The sequence below is a fragment of the Aristolochia californica genome, unplaced genomic scaffold (assembly GCF_029961685.1).
Source record: "Aristolochia californica isolate CCGP_79_NKW_82.1479 unplaced genomic scaffold, dmAriCali1.0.hap1 SCAF_13, whole genome shotgun sequence".
Taxonomy (NCBI): domain Eukaryota; kingdom Viridiplantae; phylum Streptophyta; class Magnoliopsida; order Piperales; family Aristolochiaceae; genus Aristolochia; species Aristolochia californica.
This window is the reverse complement of record NW_027181804.1, coordinates 10,130,256-10,147,880: the sequence shown is the minus strand read 5'-3', so window position 1 is coordinate 10,147,880 and position 17,625 is coordinate 10,130,256.

Genomic DNA, 17,625 nt, shown 5'->3' with positions numbered 1-17,625 from the left:
ATCTTGTTAGTATCTATTTGTTGCACTCTTTGTATATACGAGTATATAAAATCAACTAATAACATAATATTTAAAACATAATTATTCACCGTCATTTGTCGCCTTATTTGCATGATAATAAAAATGAATAATTATAGGTTTAATTACTATTTCACTCGAATAAAAAAATATAATAAGACAAGACAAGGTATCAAAGTAATATAAATTGATCTAATTATCAAGCCAAAACGTTAACTAGTTATAGTTACAACCAAACCAAAAAAATTATAGTGGTGATCAAACATCTAAAAATAAAAAATATAGATATGAGTTGCTCTCCTATCTCAATGTTGGAGGTAGGTTTAGAACAATTATAAGCCTTGTCACTGTTCAAACATAAAAAAGTAATAAGATATGACAAAGTATCAAGATAATAAAAACCAATTTCATTAGCAACACAGTAGGTTAATCAGTTATAGTCAAAACTTGTTTTAACTAGGTTTAACCATTGGTTAAACTAGAATGATATTCTAATGTTATCATTATTTTTTTAAATAGAAAACTAGAAAACAACTACTCGTTGATCTCGATGTTGGAGGAGGGAGAGGGAGTTTTGCTCCATCCTTCCATTTTTTATATTATGGTGAGGGACACATGTATCGATGTTCAAATCATGGTTTTCGACTCGACGAATCGACTTGCCTATGGAACAATCATAAGAATTGTCACTAATTCATCTAGTAGACATAAAATTTAACTATTAAAAATTAGAACCCCAATAAACGTTACAAATCATGCACATTGATCAATAATTAAGATTATAAATATTTGACCATGAGTCAAAATGGGAACGCTTAATGATCAAAATATAGAAATTTTGTCAAACAATTGGTCAACAATCAAAGCCAGTGTTGGCCCAAGTGGCTTCTCAAAAGGAGGGGTGAATTAAGATTAACAATTAAGAACTTAGGTATAAATTTTTTAAATAAAATATATAAACTCAAGCAACTATGCACACAACAAGGAAGCCAAGATTTTTTGCTTTTGATGTTCCCATAACAGTATCACTGCCCAAAACTCATTTGCTTAGGAAAAATTTCACTAATAGGCTTTATTAGTTGGAATTACAAGCAAGAGATTTCGGCTCTCTATTAGCCAAGTGTAATACCCAATTACTCAACCCCAAATTTCTCCTGAAGAGATTAAATACAACTAGATTCTAGCTTTAGTTGGTAATTTCCCTGCTAGACTTAGCGGCTCTAGAAAACCCCTTTTGTCGAAAGTGAAAATACAAAAGAGAAATATAAAACTTACACCTTCAATGGAAAGATAGCCGCTCCCAAAAATATTTTGGAGCTTGAAAGAGCAATTGATATCAAGAGAATGCAAAAGATTTGAAGTAAGTTAAATGAAGTCTAAAATTTCTCTTGCAAATGGTAAAGTTGGAAGATTATACTTGTAAATGTTCCTTGAGTGAGTAGGTTTACCATTAAATATTTATTAACTACTAAGGGATGAGTTTGGGTCTTTATTTATAAGTTTATTGGCAAAAATAGCCATTTTGGACTATTATAAAAAATTACAAAGGAGGTTGATTGATCGTACCTTTTCATTGATAGCTCAATCGACCTACATGACTAGATTTGTAGGCCTATGATCGATCAATTGCATGGGTTGATTGATTATGCTTTTGTGTAGGTTGGTTGATCATGCTTTATAGTTTTAGCTGGTAGCATTGGTTGATTGATCATGCCGAAGGGGGTTGAAATCAAGCTTTATAACTTGGTCCGTCAGCAATCTAATTGATTGTCATGTTAGTTTACGATATTTAGAATTAAATTCTTTCCATGATTAAGGCTAAAAGAAAGTTGATGACGGGTTCCAAAATATCTATATGAACTTGGAAAAATATGGCTTGGGAAATAGTATGTTGTTATAAGCTCCAAAAGCAAACTAGATGGCTAACCACTTTAGAATGTTAGAATTATTGAGAATTTTTTAATTTGCCTAAATTCTAGGTCTTCAAATTTTATTCTTCTTCAAGGTGGCTCTCTTTGCTTTAGCTCAAGATCTTGTGTCAATTTTGTCATTCTTCCCATAGATTTTGTAACCTAAGTCACTTGAAGGAAATACATTTGAAATGCTATAAATTTCAAATTTGTTAACTTACTTAAGTATTTTAAGATGGGTTCAACGACCAAGGAAGGCCCACATATCTAAGAGTATTGTATGATGGGCCACACAACCAAGGAAGACCCACATTTTTAAGAGTATTGTAAGATGGGTCACACGACCAAGGAATACCCACATATCTAAGAGTATTGTAAGATGGGCCCAAGCACATAAGAAATAGGACCCACCATGATTACTACGAGCTGACATCCATATCACATAAGTTGGAAGATCAAGAAGGACTCACTAAGATAACCACAGGCCGGTTGGAAGATCAAGAAGAACTCACAAAGATAACCACGAGTTGTTTAGAAGAACAAGTGGGACCCACAAATATAGCCACGAGCTCGCATCTTTATCTTATGGTCACGTTCTCAAATAAGAGTTCTAGTTTGAGTTATGTTTATTTTCTATTTATATTGAGTTATTTAATTATGTTATGACTTATCTTTAAGTGTTAGAGTTTGGGTGTAATTGGGACAAAGGTAATTTTATTGTAATTGGACTCTACTACCTTCCTCTATTATAAATAGAGGTTCATGTACTCAAATTATAATAAGTCAATAAAGTATTTATCTTTTCCATAAATTCAATATTGTATTAGAGTAGGTTCTGTGAGTTGACTTGGTCAACCCACAGAAGCAATGAAATCCTTTTTCCGATCTATTATCTCAACCAATTTAGGTTTCGTATTCTATTTTTTTTAATCAATACACTCGTTAGTTGTTTTAGGTTTTTACCTCTATACTGAGCTTTTCATATTTCAAATTATATATTGATGGAAAGATACTTTCCAAGGGAAAATGATTTTGTCCCATCAAAGTTATCTACAAAGAGAAATAGATATTTGAAGCAGCGAAGGTCAGATTGAAAAAAAAAGGTTTGATCAGCAGTAGAAAGCTTCAACTTCCGAGGTATTTTATGCTATCAATAATTAGACTTTATATGGAGAATTATATATCAATAGAAATATATGTAAGTATATTTTCTTACCTATTCAACCAATTCTCGATCTGAGTTATCTACAAAGAGAAATCAATATTTCAAGCAGCGAAAGTCAGATTGCAAAAGAGGTTCGAGCAGTTGTAGAAAGCTTCAACTTCTGAGGTATTTTATGCTATCAATAACGAGACTTTATATGGAGAATTATATAAAAATAAATAAATATCTATATGTTTATTTTCTTACCTAGTCAACAAATTCTCTATTTGAGTTTTATATAAGGAGATATTGATCTTAGAAGAGTCAATGGTCATGCTGGTAAAAGGAGAAACAATACTTTGTTCGGCCAGATTACAGAGACCGAAATCTATCAGATTATTTATCTTCTAATAATTATATTTTATGAAGAGAAGTTATATTTGGATGAAAATTATTTAAGTATAGTTTCAGAAGGAGAAAATTTCATGTCAATTTGATCTATATTTAAAGATATATTCACATTGGAAGAATCAAAGGTCATGCTGGTATCCTGTTGCATTGAAAAATCCGAATTTAAGCCAATTTTTTTGCGTCACTTTTTGAGTTACTATATCAGGAAAATATCTCACTTCTCCCTGGTTTGAGGGCTTATTACTACATCTTTATTATTTTGGATTGTTACTACATCTATGATATTTTGTTAAAGCTAGGATCACTGCCATTACCTCCCAAGTTGAGGGAGAGAAGTACAAGAAGTACAAGCAAGAGAGATTTTATTCCATATGTTGTGGATAAGTTTTATGTGACCAAAATATTCAAGAAATGGGGAGCACAAATGAAGCTTGTGCATCTAAGAAGAAATTTTTATATCGGATTATTTCATGGGTCCTTTTACAAGGTTAATTATTTTGGTTTGGGTTATATGTATTGGAAGATGGTCGTGTTACATGGGACTAAACTCATTTCAGCTGTAACTATTGTGTCTCTTTGGATGAGACATTATTATTGAAGAAGATGTGACCTTAGTATCTATGTTACATCACCGTGACGGAGGAGCTTATTACTATATCTACTACCCATGAGAGTCAGTGCCCAGATTGGGACACTGTGATGAACGAGTTTATTACTAAATCTATGTTATACCCCCCTAAATTGGTATTTATTACTCCTACCACTTGAGATTTGTTGTCTTGTGGAGGGACACAGTGATGGAGGAGTTTTATTATACTTCTAAACATTGTGTATAGACCCACTACCTACAGAAGATAGGAGTGTGCACAGAGCACTATCATACGGCTTGGAGTGATTTTACTCTTACTTATCTTATGCTAGTTGGGCCTCATGGAAAAACCAATGGAGGATTGGAAAAACCACCGACGCGAGGGTCCAAAATTTTGCATGATTAAATAACTCAATATAAATAGAAGACAAACACAACTCAAATTTTGCTATCATCAAAATTTGGGAATGAGTCAACCTGGTCAACAACCAGGGTCCAAACTTGGATCAATTATTAAAACACAAACCCAATTAATGGTTGAGATAAGACTGACATTCAGGATCATAGTCAAAAATTGAATAAGAGAAGTATCACCTAAGCAAGGGAGATGACACATCATCATCATATGGCATTGAAGGAATTTAGAGAAGTTTGTGTATGGAAACAATGCGATTCTAAAAAAAATGACCTTGTTGCCCTACCCACACATTAAACTTTAAGTCTTGTCTAACGCTTAGTCAGAATTTTGGAGCGTCAGAATTTTGGAGCAAAAGTTGCAACAAACAGTCGATTCTATTGTTACTTCGCCATGACCCTTGGACCTGGTGCACACAATTCAAGGCCAAATTCTCTTGCCAAGCATCATGTAGAGGTAACTATAAGGTTAAAGCTAGTTGATCAACAAAGACCAATTTATTTGTCAAATCATTCTAGGCTTTAATCAAGTTTGTGCATGAAGATTGAATTAGAGGAACAACTTAAGAAACCAGATTCCTTTGTATGTCAACATTTTTTGGTATATTGATAGAACATTCATTATCTCTCATCTCTTTCTCTACAACTTTAAAAATGAAAATCACCTTGAACAACATGACATCTCAAAACACAAAGAAGAACTATGATCTTAAAACCACATGTTCATATACGAGTTGGTCAAATCCGAAGTATGTAGATCTTGCTACCAGATATCCAAAGAGGTAGTAAGATACACAATCCATCATAGAGTCTCCAACGCAAAATTTAGAGGTTCCTTCAAGCACTACATCAATGATTCATTTAGGTTGAATTACCTGATAAATGAGAAGGAATTTGTCAACTCTAAAATTGTGCCTAAAGTGAAAGAAAATGAAGAGTTTTGTTAAATTATAGGATTTAAGGTGCTAAGAGAAGAAGAAGAAGAAGAAGAGAGAAGGGAAGAGAAGACAAAAGAGAGAAAAGAGAAGAGTGATAACTCGGGTGAGAGAGAGAGAGAGAGAGAGAGAGAGAGAGAGAGAGAAGACAAGTGGAGAAGAAGATGAATAGAAGGCATGTTGAGGAGCTCCCCCTTAGGTCTAGAATGAGGTGTGTTAGGAATTAGGCACCCTAATTCCAAACTAACGAGAACAATAATAATAAATTAAAAACAAAGAAAAATCAAGTACAAGAACAAGCAAAATTTATATAGGTTCGCCACAAGGTGAGACTACGTTCTGTCTTTCGCCGTTGTAGTAATCCACTATGAAGATGAAATAGTTTACAAGAAAAAATACACACACTTACAGGTGTTTTTCTCTAACCTCTCTCGGGGGTTGCAACTCAAGATTGTCCTCGATGATGATAAAACCCTAATAGCGAAGGCCCCAAATATAAAGAAAAAATTAGGACAACCACTTTACAAGAGTGAAATTCCTAAACTGCCCTTAATGAAATAACATTTAATATATTGTGGACCTTTTGGGGGCTCTGCCCCTAAACCTCTAAGAGAGGGGCTCCCTCCCCCCTTCCAACCCCCACGGTGACCTTACCGCGTAGGTCAATCCGTGTACTGACTCAGCGTAAGTCATTGATTAGGCTCCACAGCTTAATAGGGTGAGTGTCTCTCTAACATATATTTATATCACGAGTAAGTACAAATTATAAGTATGCTCTTAAGTCTTAGGGCTTCTTTGAAATAATGCAAGAGAACTAACTTAAGGAGTACATCATATTTCTTAACACTCCCCCTCAAGTTGGTGCTAGAAATACACCAAACTTGGAGCAAGATTGCTAAAGAAGAACAATTGAAACTGCTTTAGTGAAAATATTTGCCACTTGACTCTTGGAGAAACCATACTGCATGCAAATAACTCCAACTTTGAGCTCTTCTCTAAAAAGTGGCAATCAATCTTAATGTGTTTTATTCTTTCATGGAAGACTAGGATTTATAGCTACGTAAATGGTGTTTTGGCTGCCACAACGAAGTTCCACAAGAGCCCAAATTATGTAAGTAAAGACTTCAACCAATGTAGTTCATTCATTGCATGCACCATGGTTGTATATTCTACTTCAACATTCGATCTAGCTATAACATTATTCTTTTTTCTATGCCAACTCATTAAATTACCTCCAATAATGGTACAAGAGCCAAATGTGAATTTCCTGTCATTAGGAGACCCTGCCCAATATGCTTCTATAAAACCTTCAATATTGAGATTATGGTTCTTATATAACAGCCTTTGGCCTAAATTTTTTTTTAATACCTCAAAACCTTTCCAATTTTTGCTAATGAGAGAGAGTTGAGGCTTAAGCATGAACTAATTAAATGACACTTACTACAAAGCAGTTGTCTAGTCTTGTAACTATCAAATAAATAAGTTTCTCAACCAACCTTTTAAACTTACCAACATCTACCTCATCACCTGATGTTGCACATAACTGTTCAGAATTAGATGTCCAAATTCCAAAATAACGAGAGCAATAATAATAATCACTGAATAAAGGAAAAATAAGCATAGAAAAAACACATTAAGATTTATACATTTTCGCCTCAAGGTGAGACTACGACTTGTCTTCCGCCGCAACAGTATTCTACTAGGAAGATGAAATAGTTTACAAGAGAGATCGCAGACACTTACATGTGTTGTTTTTCTCTAACTTCTCTCAGTCGCAATTGATGCTCCTCGGATGAATGATAAAAACCTAATAGCAGCGCCCCCCAATTATAAAGAGAAAATTAAGCCAACCCCTTTACAAGAGTGAAATTTCCAAACTGCCCGTAATGAAACAACAGTCAATATATCGATTCGCGTACCAACTCAACGTAGGGCGTTGATTAGGCTCCACAATTTAACAATATCCCACTTGGAGACTAATTCATCATCAATATCTCCTCCGGCAACAACTTCTCAATCTTCATAGAGAAGTCCAACTGAATTGCACACAACTTCAGTTTCACAATCGTAACAGTCTTTCTCAACATATCAGCTGGATTCTAACTCCCTTGAATCATTACAAGTGCTAATACTCCATCTTCAAGAGCCGATCTAATGAAGTGATAATGCACCTATATGTCCTTTTGTTCTGTAGAAGTTAGGACCCCATGAGAATGACTCTAGGTTAACGTGGAAGAAGAAGGAGACAAGAGAGAGAAGAGGGAGAAAGGAGAAGAGAGGGTGGCTGGACATTTTTCTCAAAGAGAGGAGAAGGCTTGGATGCCTTACCTCGTAGCCAATGCTCTTATTTATAGTGTTACAAAGCCCTTAGGGTAACAACTCAATAGATTAAAAGACATACTAAGACAATGTATTTACATCTTCCTGCCATCCTTATGGAACATACCATAAATAACCACTTTGCCACTCCTTTGATGTGTGGGCTTCTAGCCTTGAGCGTGTGGGCTTCGAGCCTTGATCTTGTGGGCTTGAGCCCATCTTCCAACACTCCCCCTCAAGCTGGAGGAGAAAATACACCATAAATACCCAACTTGCCACCTATATAAGATAGAATTTTGGAGGTAACCGGTTTGGTGAGGATATTAGCTAATTGCTCTTGAAATGAAACATACTTAAGAGAAATTATTCCTGCTTGAAACTTTTCCCTTATAAAATGACAATCCACTTCAATTTGTTTAGTTCTTTCATGGAAGACTGGATTGGACGTAATGTGAATAGATGTTTGATTATCACAATGTAGGCCCATAGATCCTCCTTTATAAAATCCCAATTTGGTAAGAAGAGTCTTTATCCATAAAAGTTCACTTACAGTGTGGGCCATAGCTCGGTATTCTACTTCAACACTTGATCTTGCAACCACGTTTAGCTTGTTGCTTTTTCATGTGACCTAGTTCCCCTCAACAAGGGTACAATACCCAGATGTATATTTTCTATCATCGGGAGATCCAGCCAAATCTTCATCTGAGAAGCCTTTGATATTGAAGTGACCATGTTGTTTATATAGCAATCCTCTTCTTGGAGCACCTTTTAAGTATCTTAGTATTCTCTCCAACACTTGCCATTGAGTAATTTGTGGTTTGTGCATGAATTGACTTACCATACACAACATATGATATATCTAGTCTGGTTACCGTGAGATAAATCAATTTTCCCACAAGCCTTTGATATTTGTCAAAGTCAACATCTTTTCTAGTTGTGGCACACAATTATTCATTCGCATCCATATCAATTGGTCTACAACCCTTCATTTTTGTTTCTTCAAGAAGATACAAGACGTATTTTCTTTGAGACAATACTATTCTATGATTTGACTAAAGGACTTACATACCCAGAAAATATTTGAGCTTACCCAAATCTTTAGTCTTGAACTCTTTACATATTTATTCACTTCTTGAATACTATGAGTATCATTCCCAGACAAGATAATATCATCAACATACACGTCCAATAATATCCTCCATTTGATAGTATCTTTAACATATAGTGAGTGATCAACCGAGCACCTATGAAAGCCAAATCGTAGAAGTGCTTGACTGAATTTATCAATTGATGCCTGAGGGGACTATTTAAGACCATATAAAGATTTTTTTAACAAACATACGGACTCCCCCTCAACCACATATCCCGGTGGTTGGACCATATAAATTTCTTTGCGTATATCACCATTTAAAAATATATTTTTTACATCAAGTTGATATACTAGCCATGATAAGTTAGCAGCAATAGAGAGGATGATACGTACTGAGTTCAGTTTTGCTATCGGAGAGAATGCCTCTTCATAATCTATGCCATAACACTGAGTATAACCTTTTGCAACTAGACGTGCTTTAAGGCGAACAACCGACCCATCTGATTTGTGTTTCACAATAAAAAACCATATTCAACCAACCGATCTTTTCCCTTTTGGGAGTGATGACAATGTCCATGTTTTGATTTTCATATAATGCATGCATTTCTTCATCCATAGCTGCCTTCCATCTTGGATGCTTCAGGGCCACTTGATAGGATGGTGGTATGGAAACAAATGAAAGAAAAGAAAAAATTGAACACACTCAAAAGATATGCAATGAGAAGACATAAAATTGGCAATTGGATGAGACATAGTACAAAAATGTGTTTCCTTTTGTAACGCAATAGGCCGAGTATCAAATTCAGGCCCAACCATAGGAGGAGAAGAAAGATTTACCTCAGGTTGATCGGAACTCTCCACAGGAGAGGGGACGGCCGGTGCTTCAGGGGGTTGAGTAATATCTTCATTAAACGGCACAAATAGGCATGGAGTGGTAGGAGGAAATGTAAACCTTGAAGGAGCCTCATGTGAGGAGTAGAAAGAAGTGTCTTCAAAGAAAGTCATATCTCGAGATACCATCAACCTTCGAAGTATAGGATTGTAACAAATATATCCTTTCTGAGTTCGAGAATACCCCAAAAAAATACACCTTAGAGACCGAGGATCAAGTTTACCTTTGTGGTGAAGTATCATGAACAAAACATGTGCAACCAAATACTTTAAGAGGAAGAGAAAATATATCTTCACCATGAAACAAAACAGAATACAGAGTTTGATTTCTAAATATTGATGGCGGTAACCTATTGATGAGAAAGCATGTTGTAACAATAGCATGAGGCCAATAAAAGTAGGGTACCTTCATGGAGTAGAGGAGGCTCCAAGCAACTTCAAGGAGATGATGATTCTTTCTTTCAGCAACACCATTTTGTTGAGGGGTATAGGTACATGACGTTTGAAGAAGAAGTCCATTACCCTCACAAAATGATTTAAACTCATTAGACAAATATTCCTTAGCATTATCGGATCTAAGGATTTGAATTTTTTTTCTAAATTGCATTAGAACCACAGCATGAAAGGTTTTAAATATAGAAAGAATTTCTGATCATTCTTTAAACAAAAACAACCAAGTCACTCGGATAAAATTGTCCACAAAAGTAACAAAATATTGAACCTGAAAAATGTTAGAAACCTTTAAAGGGCCCTATACATCAGAATGTATTAATGCAACCGGAGCAGTACTAGTAGTTGTAAGACGAGAAGAATATGTACTCCTAACATGCTTACTTAATTGACATGCCTCACAATGGAAATTAGACAAAGAAAGAGATGGAACTAAAGAACGAAGTGACAAGGTAGATGGATGACCATGCCGATTGTGCCACAGTTGAGCCTCGGATGTAGTGGATGAAATACTAGCCACAAGGTGGAAGAGTAAAATAGTATAAACCCCATGTTCATGGATGCCACCAATCACCTGTTTCGTAGTTTGATCCTGAAATATACACGAAGATGGTGAGAAGGTGATATAACACTTCAATTGTTTGGTTAATGACTAACGGAGAGCAAATTTAACTTAAATTGAGGAACAAATAACACATATTAGAGAGGAATAGACGCAGTAAGAGAGGAGGAACCCTTGCCAAGCACCTTGGTTTGGGAACCATTAGCAATAGTGACCAATTTATGAGGAAGACATGGAGATAATGAATGAAGCATGAGTTTGTTACCTGACAAGTGTTCGGAAGCCCCAGAATCAATGATCCAAGAGGAAGGAGTTGAAGCGGAAGAAAGCATACCTGAGGCAATGGTAGTTGCAGCAATAGGCCCTGGTGGAGTAGAGGACTGATCCAATAAGGATTTCAACTTTTGAATTGTAGCATAGTCTTCTGTAGAAATAGTCACATTCCCAGAATAAGAATTAGTCCTATCCTGCTTTTTCTCAACATTAACTGAGGTTGGATTGGTTGTGCCCAATCAGGCTTGCCATGGAGTTTCCAGCATGAATCCACAAGGTGGTTTTGACCACCACAATAAGAGCACAATCGAGGCTCAGTGTGGGAATGGGTCGGACCCGTTCAACCACCTCTATTGCGGCCTCCTCATGTATTTCTGCCACGTCCTCGAAATGGGGATGATGTACCCCAATTACCAAAGAACATAGCAGATGGAGCATCAATCGGAGAAGGAGGAGAAGAATCAGGAATTCGTAACAAACGTAGCACTGATGTCATCAAAAGAGGAAAGGGTAGAGGAACTAAGAAACTGAGTCTTAGCCACCTCTAGATACGGCTTAATATTAGTAAGGCAAATAGCCGCTACCGGGGTCTCATGCTATTTTTTTGGAAAAACAATGTCGGTAGAGTATGGTTGAGCACTTTTCCATTCTTGGAGAAGACCATGAAACCGGGCCAAAAACTCATAAATATTATCTCCTATTTGGTAGCCAACATACTTTGGAAAGCATCATATACTCTTTGCAAGGAGGCGATACTGGAATAAAGCTTAGCACATGTGTCCCAAATATCCTTGGAAGTTTCCAAGTGGACCACATTGAGTTTCCAAGTGGACCACATTGTTAGTGACATGCTCTTCCATGTTGTTAATAAGCCAACTGATAACCATGTTATCATTTTTTACCCATTTACGGTAGACTTCATCCTCTTCATCAATCGGGGAGGGATTTTGATAACATAACTGAGAAGGTCACGAGTAATGAGAACCCTCCGTACCGATTGTGACCAATTGAGGTAATTGCTATGCCCTCTTTGTGGAATTGTAGTAATTCAGAGTATGTCACTCTTATTACTCATATGTCCACTCTCCATGTTGATGCAAATCAACTAGTGAGGTCAATTGTCAAAGGGGCTCAAATAATAATTACACAACGTTATTTGAAGCACCAGTAGACCAAATTATCCACCAAAAATAAGTAGAGAATATTTTCATGAGAATAAGCACCAAATCATGGAAAATTGGTGTTTTTGTCAAGTGATAACAAGAACCAGCCACTACTCAACTTCTCTTATATTTATCAAAAAAAATAGAGAGGAGAGAATAGTTGCAACTCTTATCTTTAATCCAAAATTAACCACAATTTCTCTTATATTTATCAAAAAATTAGAGAGAAGAGAATAGTTGCAACTCTTATCTTTAATCCAAACTCAACCACAAAACCTAGAGCAACTTTAGGCAAAGTCTTTCTTGGCAAACCAAGAGCAATTTCTTGGCAAAATAAATTCCAACTCTTGGGAATACTTCAATACAAAAAAAAAAAAAATCAATTGTTGAAGTTCAAACGCAAAAATAATAGGCATAAGTGAGTGCTAGAATTTCATCAAACATATAATGGTCATCCAACAATTTAACACACTCCCATGAGTAACGTTAGATTATGGAATTGACAGTAACATATGCTGGAATCCCATATCAATAATGTTTGATTCCCGTTACATAAAGGTAACCGAATCCAAATAACAAACCAAAAAAATAAATTTTGATCATTCATGTAATTTTGCTACAAGATGATCAAGACTACAATATCCTTTTAGTCATACAAGGTAGATCTTCACAATGTTTATGAAGATTATATTGCCTTGACGTGAATCAAGAATTCAAGACAAGGGGAAAAATTGAAACCGTAATGAGAGAATATGAAAAAAAATAGATTTTACTTATCTCTTATTGGCAAAACTTCTTCTTCTATACACAACTTCTTGAATGGATGACATAACTACTTCAATTGGGATCCTAACCTCCATGATCTGATACCATGTAGAACTTAGGACCCCATGAGAATGACTCTAGGTTAACGTGGAAGAAGAAGGAGAGAAGAGAGAGAAGGGAGAAAAGAGAAGGATGTTAGAGAGGAGAGTTTGGATTAAGGGAATGAGGGAATGCTTCAAAGGAGAAGAGGGGTGGTTAGACATTTTCTCAAAGAGAGGAGAAGGCTTGAATGCCTTACCTCTTAGCCAATGTTCTTATTTATAGTTTTACAAAGCCCTTAGGGTTACAACTCAATAGATTAAAAGATATACTAAGACAATGTATTTACATCTTCCTGCCATCCTTATGGAACATTGTTATGGACTCCATAGCATCACGAGTTATCCACAAGCATAGGAATTAAATTATGTCAATTTAATTTTAATGAAATTTCATTTGGTTTGGTTTGGTTTAGATGTAATATGGCATGAACCAATTGACCCATGGATCTATTTTGTATTTCCGTCCTCAACCCTATTTATGGGGACGTCAAGGTAATGGAAGGTAAGTATTGAGAAATTAAGATTAAACAGGTCAGATTCTCCCTCAGAGGTCTAGGTTGGATTCTCCCTCTGAAGTCCAGGTCAAGCTTCCTTCAAAGCTCAATCATTCCATTCCTATTTCCAGCATTCCACGTTCAAGAAACAAGAAACCCCTTCCAGCGTCAAGATTCAATATGGAGGGAAGAGAGGAAAGAAGGGTGACTCGATCCATGGCTTGGGAAGAACCGAACATCTTGGTATCAGACAGGTCCACCCTTGGGGATTCCTCTTCCCCTGAGGATTTGTGGCAATTAGTTGAAGATAATCGCCAGAGGACAGACCTTCAGGCTCAATCCGTGGAAGAGGTGCGTCAAACAACATCTGACCTGCGTGAGGCCATCAAATCCATGGATGCCGTCAGACAACTGTTGGGGCCAATATTATGGGATTTTCAGGCTCTGACCAATGCCTTCACAGAGGACCACTGTCAGATTCCATTGCATGGCACCCAGGCACCAGTGCCCTACGCCCTTCAAGTTGTTCAAGTCTAGAGCACGGACAACTGTAAGTTATCTCAATTACTTACAGACTTTGAGGATATATTTCAGGAACCAACTGCTCTACCACCAATTAGGCACTGTGATCACCGTATCCGTTTGAAAACGGGCACTGAACTTGTAGTGGTGCGTCCTTATCATTACCCCCACTTACAGAAGGATGAGATTGAAAGGCAGTGCCAAAAGATGCTAGCCCAGGGGATTATTCAGCTCAGTAGGTCTCCTTTTTCCTCCCCGGTATTACTAGTCCGCAAGCATGATAAGTTGTGGAGGTTTTGTGTGGATTACAGGCAACTCAATGCGCATACCATTAAAGACAAATTTCCCATACCAGTGGTGGACGAGTTGCTAGATGAGTTGCATGGTGCTACTATTTTTACCAATCTCGATTTGAAATGTGGCTATCATCAAATCCGAGTCCATCCATCAGATGTGGAGAAAACTGCATTCCGCACGCACCACGGGCATTTCGAGTTCCTCTTAATGCCATTTGGTCTCTCAAATGCACCTTCCACATTCCAGGCCCTCATGAATAAGGTATTTTCTTCTCTCTTGAGGAAATACGTTTTTGTATTTTTTGATGATATTTTGGTATATAACAACAATTGGGAAGAGTATCTTCAACAACTTCACCAGGTATTTACTCTTATCCGCTCACATCATTTGGTTTTAAATCAGTCCAAATGTTCTAGGGGAACCTCAGAAGTGGCATACTTGGGCCACATTATTTCAACAATTGAGGCGAAGATCGACCAGAGTAAGATACAGGCCGTCATAGATTGGCCTCCTCCCACATCCATTACAACATTAAGGGGATTTTTGGGCCTAGCTGGGTATTACAGGAAATTTATTGGCAGCTATGGCCAGATTGCAGCACCGCTCAACAACCTACTCAAGAAAAATGCCTTTACCTGGTCCGAGACAGCGGCTCATTCCTTTTAGCAGTTGAAAGAGGCCTTATCATCCGCCCTAGTTTTGTAGCTATCGGACTTTGATGAGTTCTTTGTGGTGGAATGTGATGCTTCGAGGGGCGGTATTGGTGCAATGTTACACCAACAGAGACACCCGATTGCTTATTTTAGTCGCCAACTTGGCCAGCACCACCACAAGTTAGCAGCTTATGAGAGGGAACTGATCGAATTAGCGAAAGAAATACAACATTGGCGGCCTTATCTCTGGGGGCACCCATTTCTGATTCGCACCGATCATTGTAACCTCAAGTATCTACTTGAGTAGCGCCTCACTAACTCACCACAGCAGCATTGGTTAAGTAAACTTATGGGGTTTGACTTTACTATGGAGTATAAACATGGGAGTTTGAATGTGGGGGCTGATGCTTTATCTCGTTGGGACATTCCAGAGCCGCAATTACATGCCATAAGTCAGGCCAGAGCTCTCTTGTTGGATTCTATACAGGAAGAGACACAACAGTACCCAGAAATTATTGCTTTATATCAGGAGATCCAGCAGGGGAGAGCGGCAAACATTGGACGGTTCAGGATAATCTGGTCCTCTTCAAAAGCCGGATCTTTCTACACCACACCTCACCACTGATTCACAACATTTTAGCCTCCTTCCATGACAGTACACATGAGGGCAAAAAAAAAAAACATATTTTCGGATAAGTCGGGAATTTTATTGGAGGGGTATGAAGCGCAGTATAGCCGATTATGTGGCGGCTTGGAAAATTTGTCAAAGGAATAAAGTTGAATCATTAAGTCCAGCTAGGTTGCTCCAACCATTTTAGCTGCCGTCACAAGTCTGGTCAAATATTTCCATGGACTTCATAGATGGCCTTCCCTCATCGTCTGACAAATCTGTTATCTTTGTAGTGGTTGATCATTTCTCAAAGTATGGCCATTTCATACCTCTAACGCATCCTTACACTGCAGATCACGTAGCTCAGCTCTTTATGGATAATATTGTCCGCTTACATGGGAAGCCTACTTCCATTACCATTACAAGTGATCGGGATGCCATCTTTACCAGTACATTCTGAAAAGAACTATTCAAGCTGCAGGGCACAACCGGACAATTGAGATGTATCTTCGTTATTTCGAGGGGGACTCACCTAAAAGGTGGGTTAAGTGGCTCGCCTAAGCTGAATTCTGTTACAACACCTCCTACCACAGCAGACTTGGAACAACCCCATTCAAGGTAGTATATGGTAGAGATTCGTCCAACCTTTAATCATTTGAACCGGGTGGCTCCAAGGTCGCCACTTTGGACCAAACATTAGCAGAAAGAGACACCTTGCTCACTGAGGTGCGCACTCATATCCAGGAGGCCCAGAATACTATGAAGTTGTATTATGACAAGAAGCACCAAGAAGTCTTCTTTTCTCCTGAAGATTATGTATGGCTGCGTCTCCAACACTATAGGTAGCTGTCACTGACAGTCTCCAAATGCCACAAGCTCTCTCCGAAGTATTATGGTCCCTTTCAGGTAATGGACCGCATTGGTACAGTTGCCTATCGCTTGCAGCTTCCGCCAGAGGCCAGGATTCACAATGTGTGTCACGTCTCCCAACTGAAGGCCTTCCAAGGTGACTCTCCCTTGCTGCACACACCTCTACCCCCACTACATGAGGGACGTGTCATTTTGACTCTAACACAGGTATTGCAGGCTCTCCGCATTCAAGGTGATTGGGAGATCCTTGTGCAATGGCCTGATGCTTATCCCAGTGACACGACATGGGAGCCATTAACTGCGTTCTGCACCCTCTACCCCATACTTCGAGCTTGAAGACAAGCTCTTTCTCCAGGTGGGGGTGATGTTATGGACTCCATAGCATCACGAGTTATCCACAGGCATAGGAATTAAATTATGTCAATTTACTTTTAATATAATTTCATTTGGTTTGGTTTGGTTTAGATGTAATATGGCATTAACCAATTGACCCATGGGTCTATTTTGTATTTCCGTCCTCAACCCTATTTATGGGGACGCCAAGGTGAAGAAAGGTAAGTATTGAGAAATTAGAATTAAACAGGTCAGATTCTCCCTCAGAGGTTTAGGTTGGATTCTTCCTCTGAGGTCCAGGTCGAGCTTCCTTCAAAGCTCAATCATTCCATTCTTATTTCCATCATTCCACGTTCAAGAAACAAGAAACCCCTTCCAGCGTCAAGATTCAATATGGAGGGAAGAGAGGAAAGAAGGGTGACTCGATCTATGGCTCGGGAAGAATCTAACAAACATACCATAAATAAGCACTTTGCCACTCTTTTGATGTGTGGGCTTCTAACCTTGAGCTTGTGGCTTGAGCCCATTCTCCAATATGTTATGGCATGATAAACAAGGTTCTTTGCTAAATAAATAGCACTCTAACTATCACATTACAACACATTCTTCCTATGCTTGAGACCTAATTCTTCCCAGAAAGACTGTAACCATACTACATCTTTGCTGGCTTCGGTCATGTTGACATATTCTGCCTCAGTAGTGGAAAGAGCAACTATCTTCTGCAACTTAGACACCCAGCTAACTGTTGTACCACCCAATGTGTATACATATCCAGTGTTACTCTTCCTGCCATCAATGTCTCCAACCATGT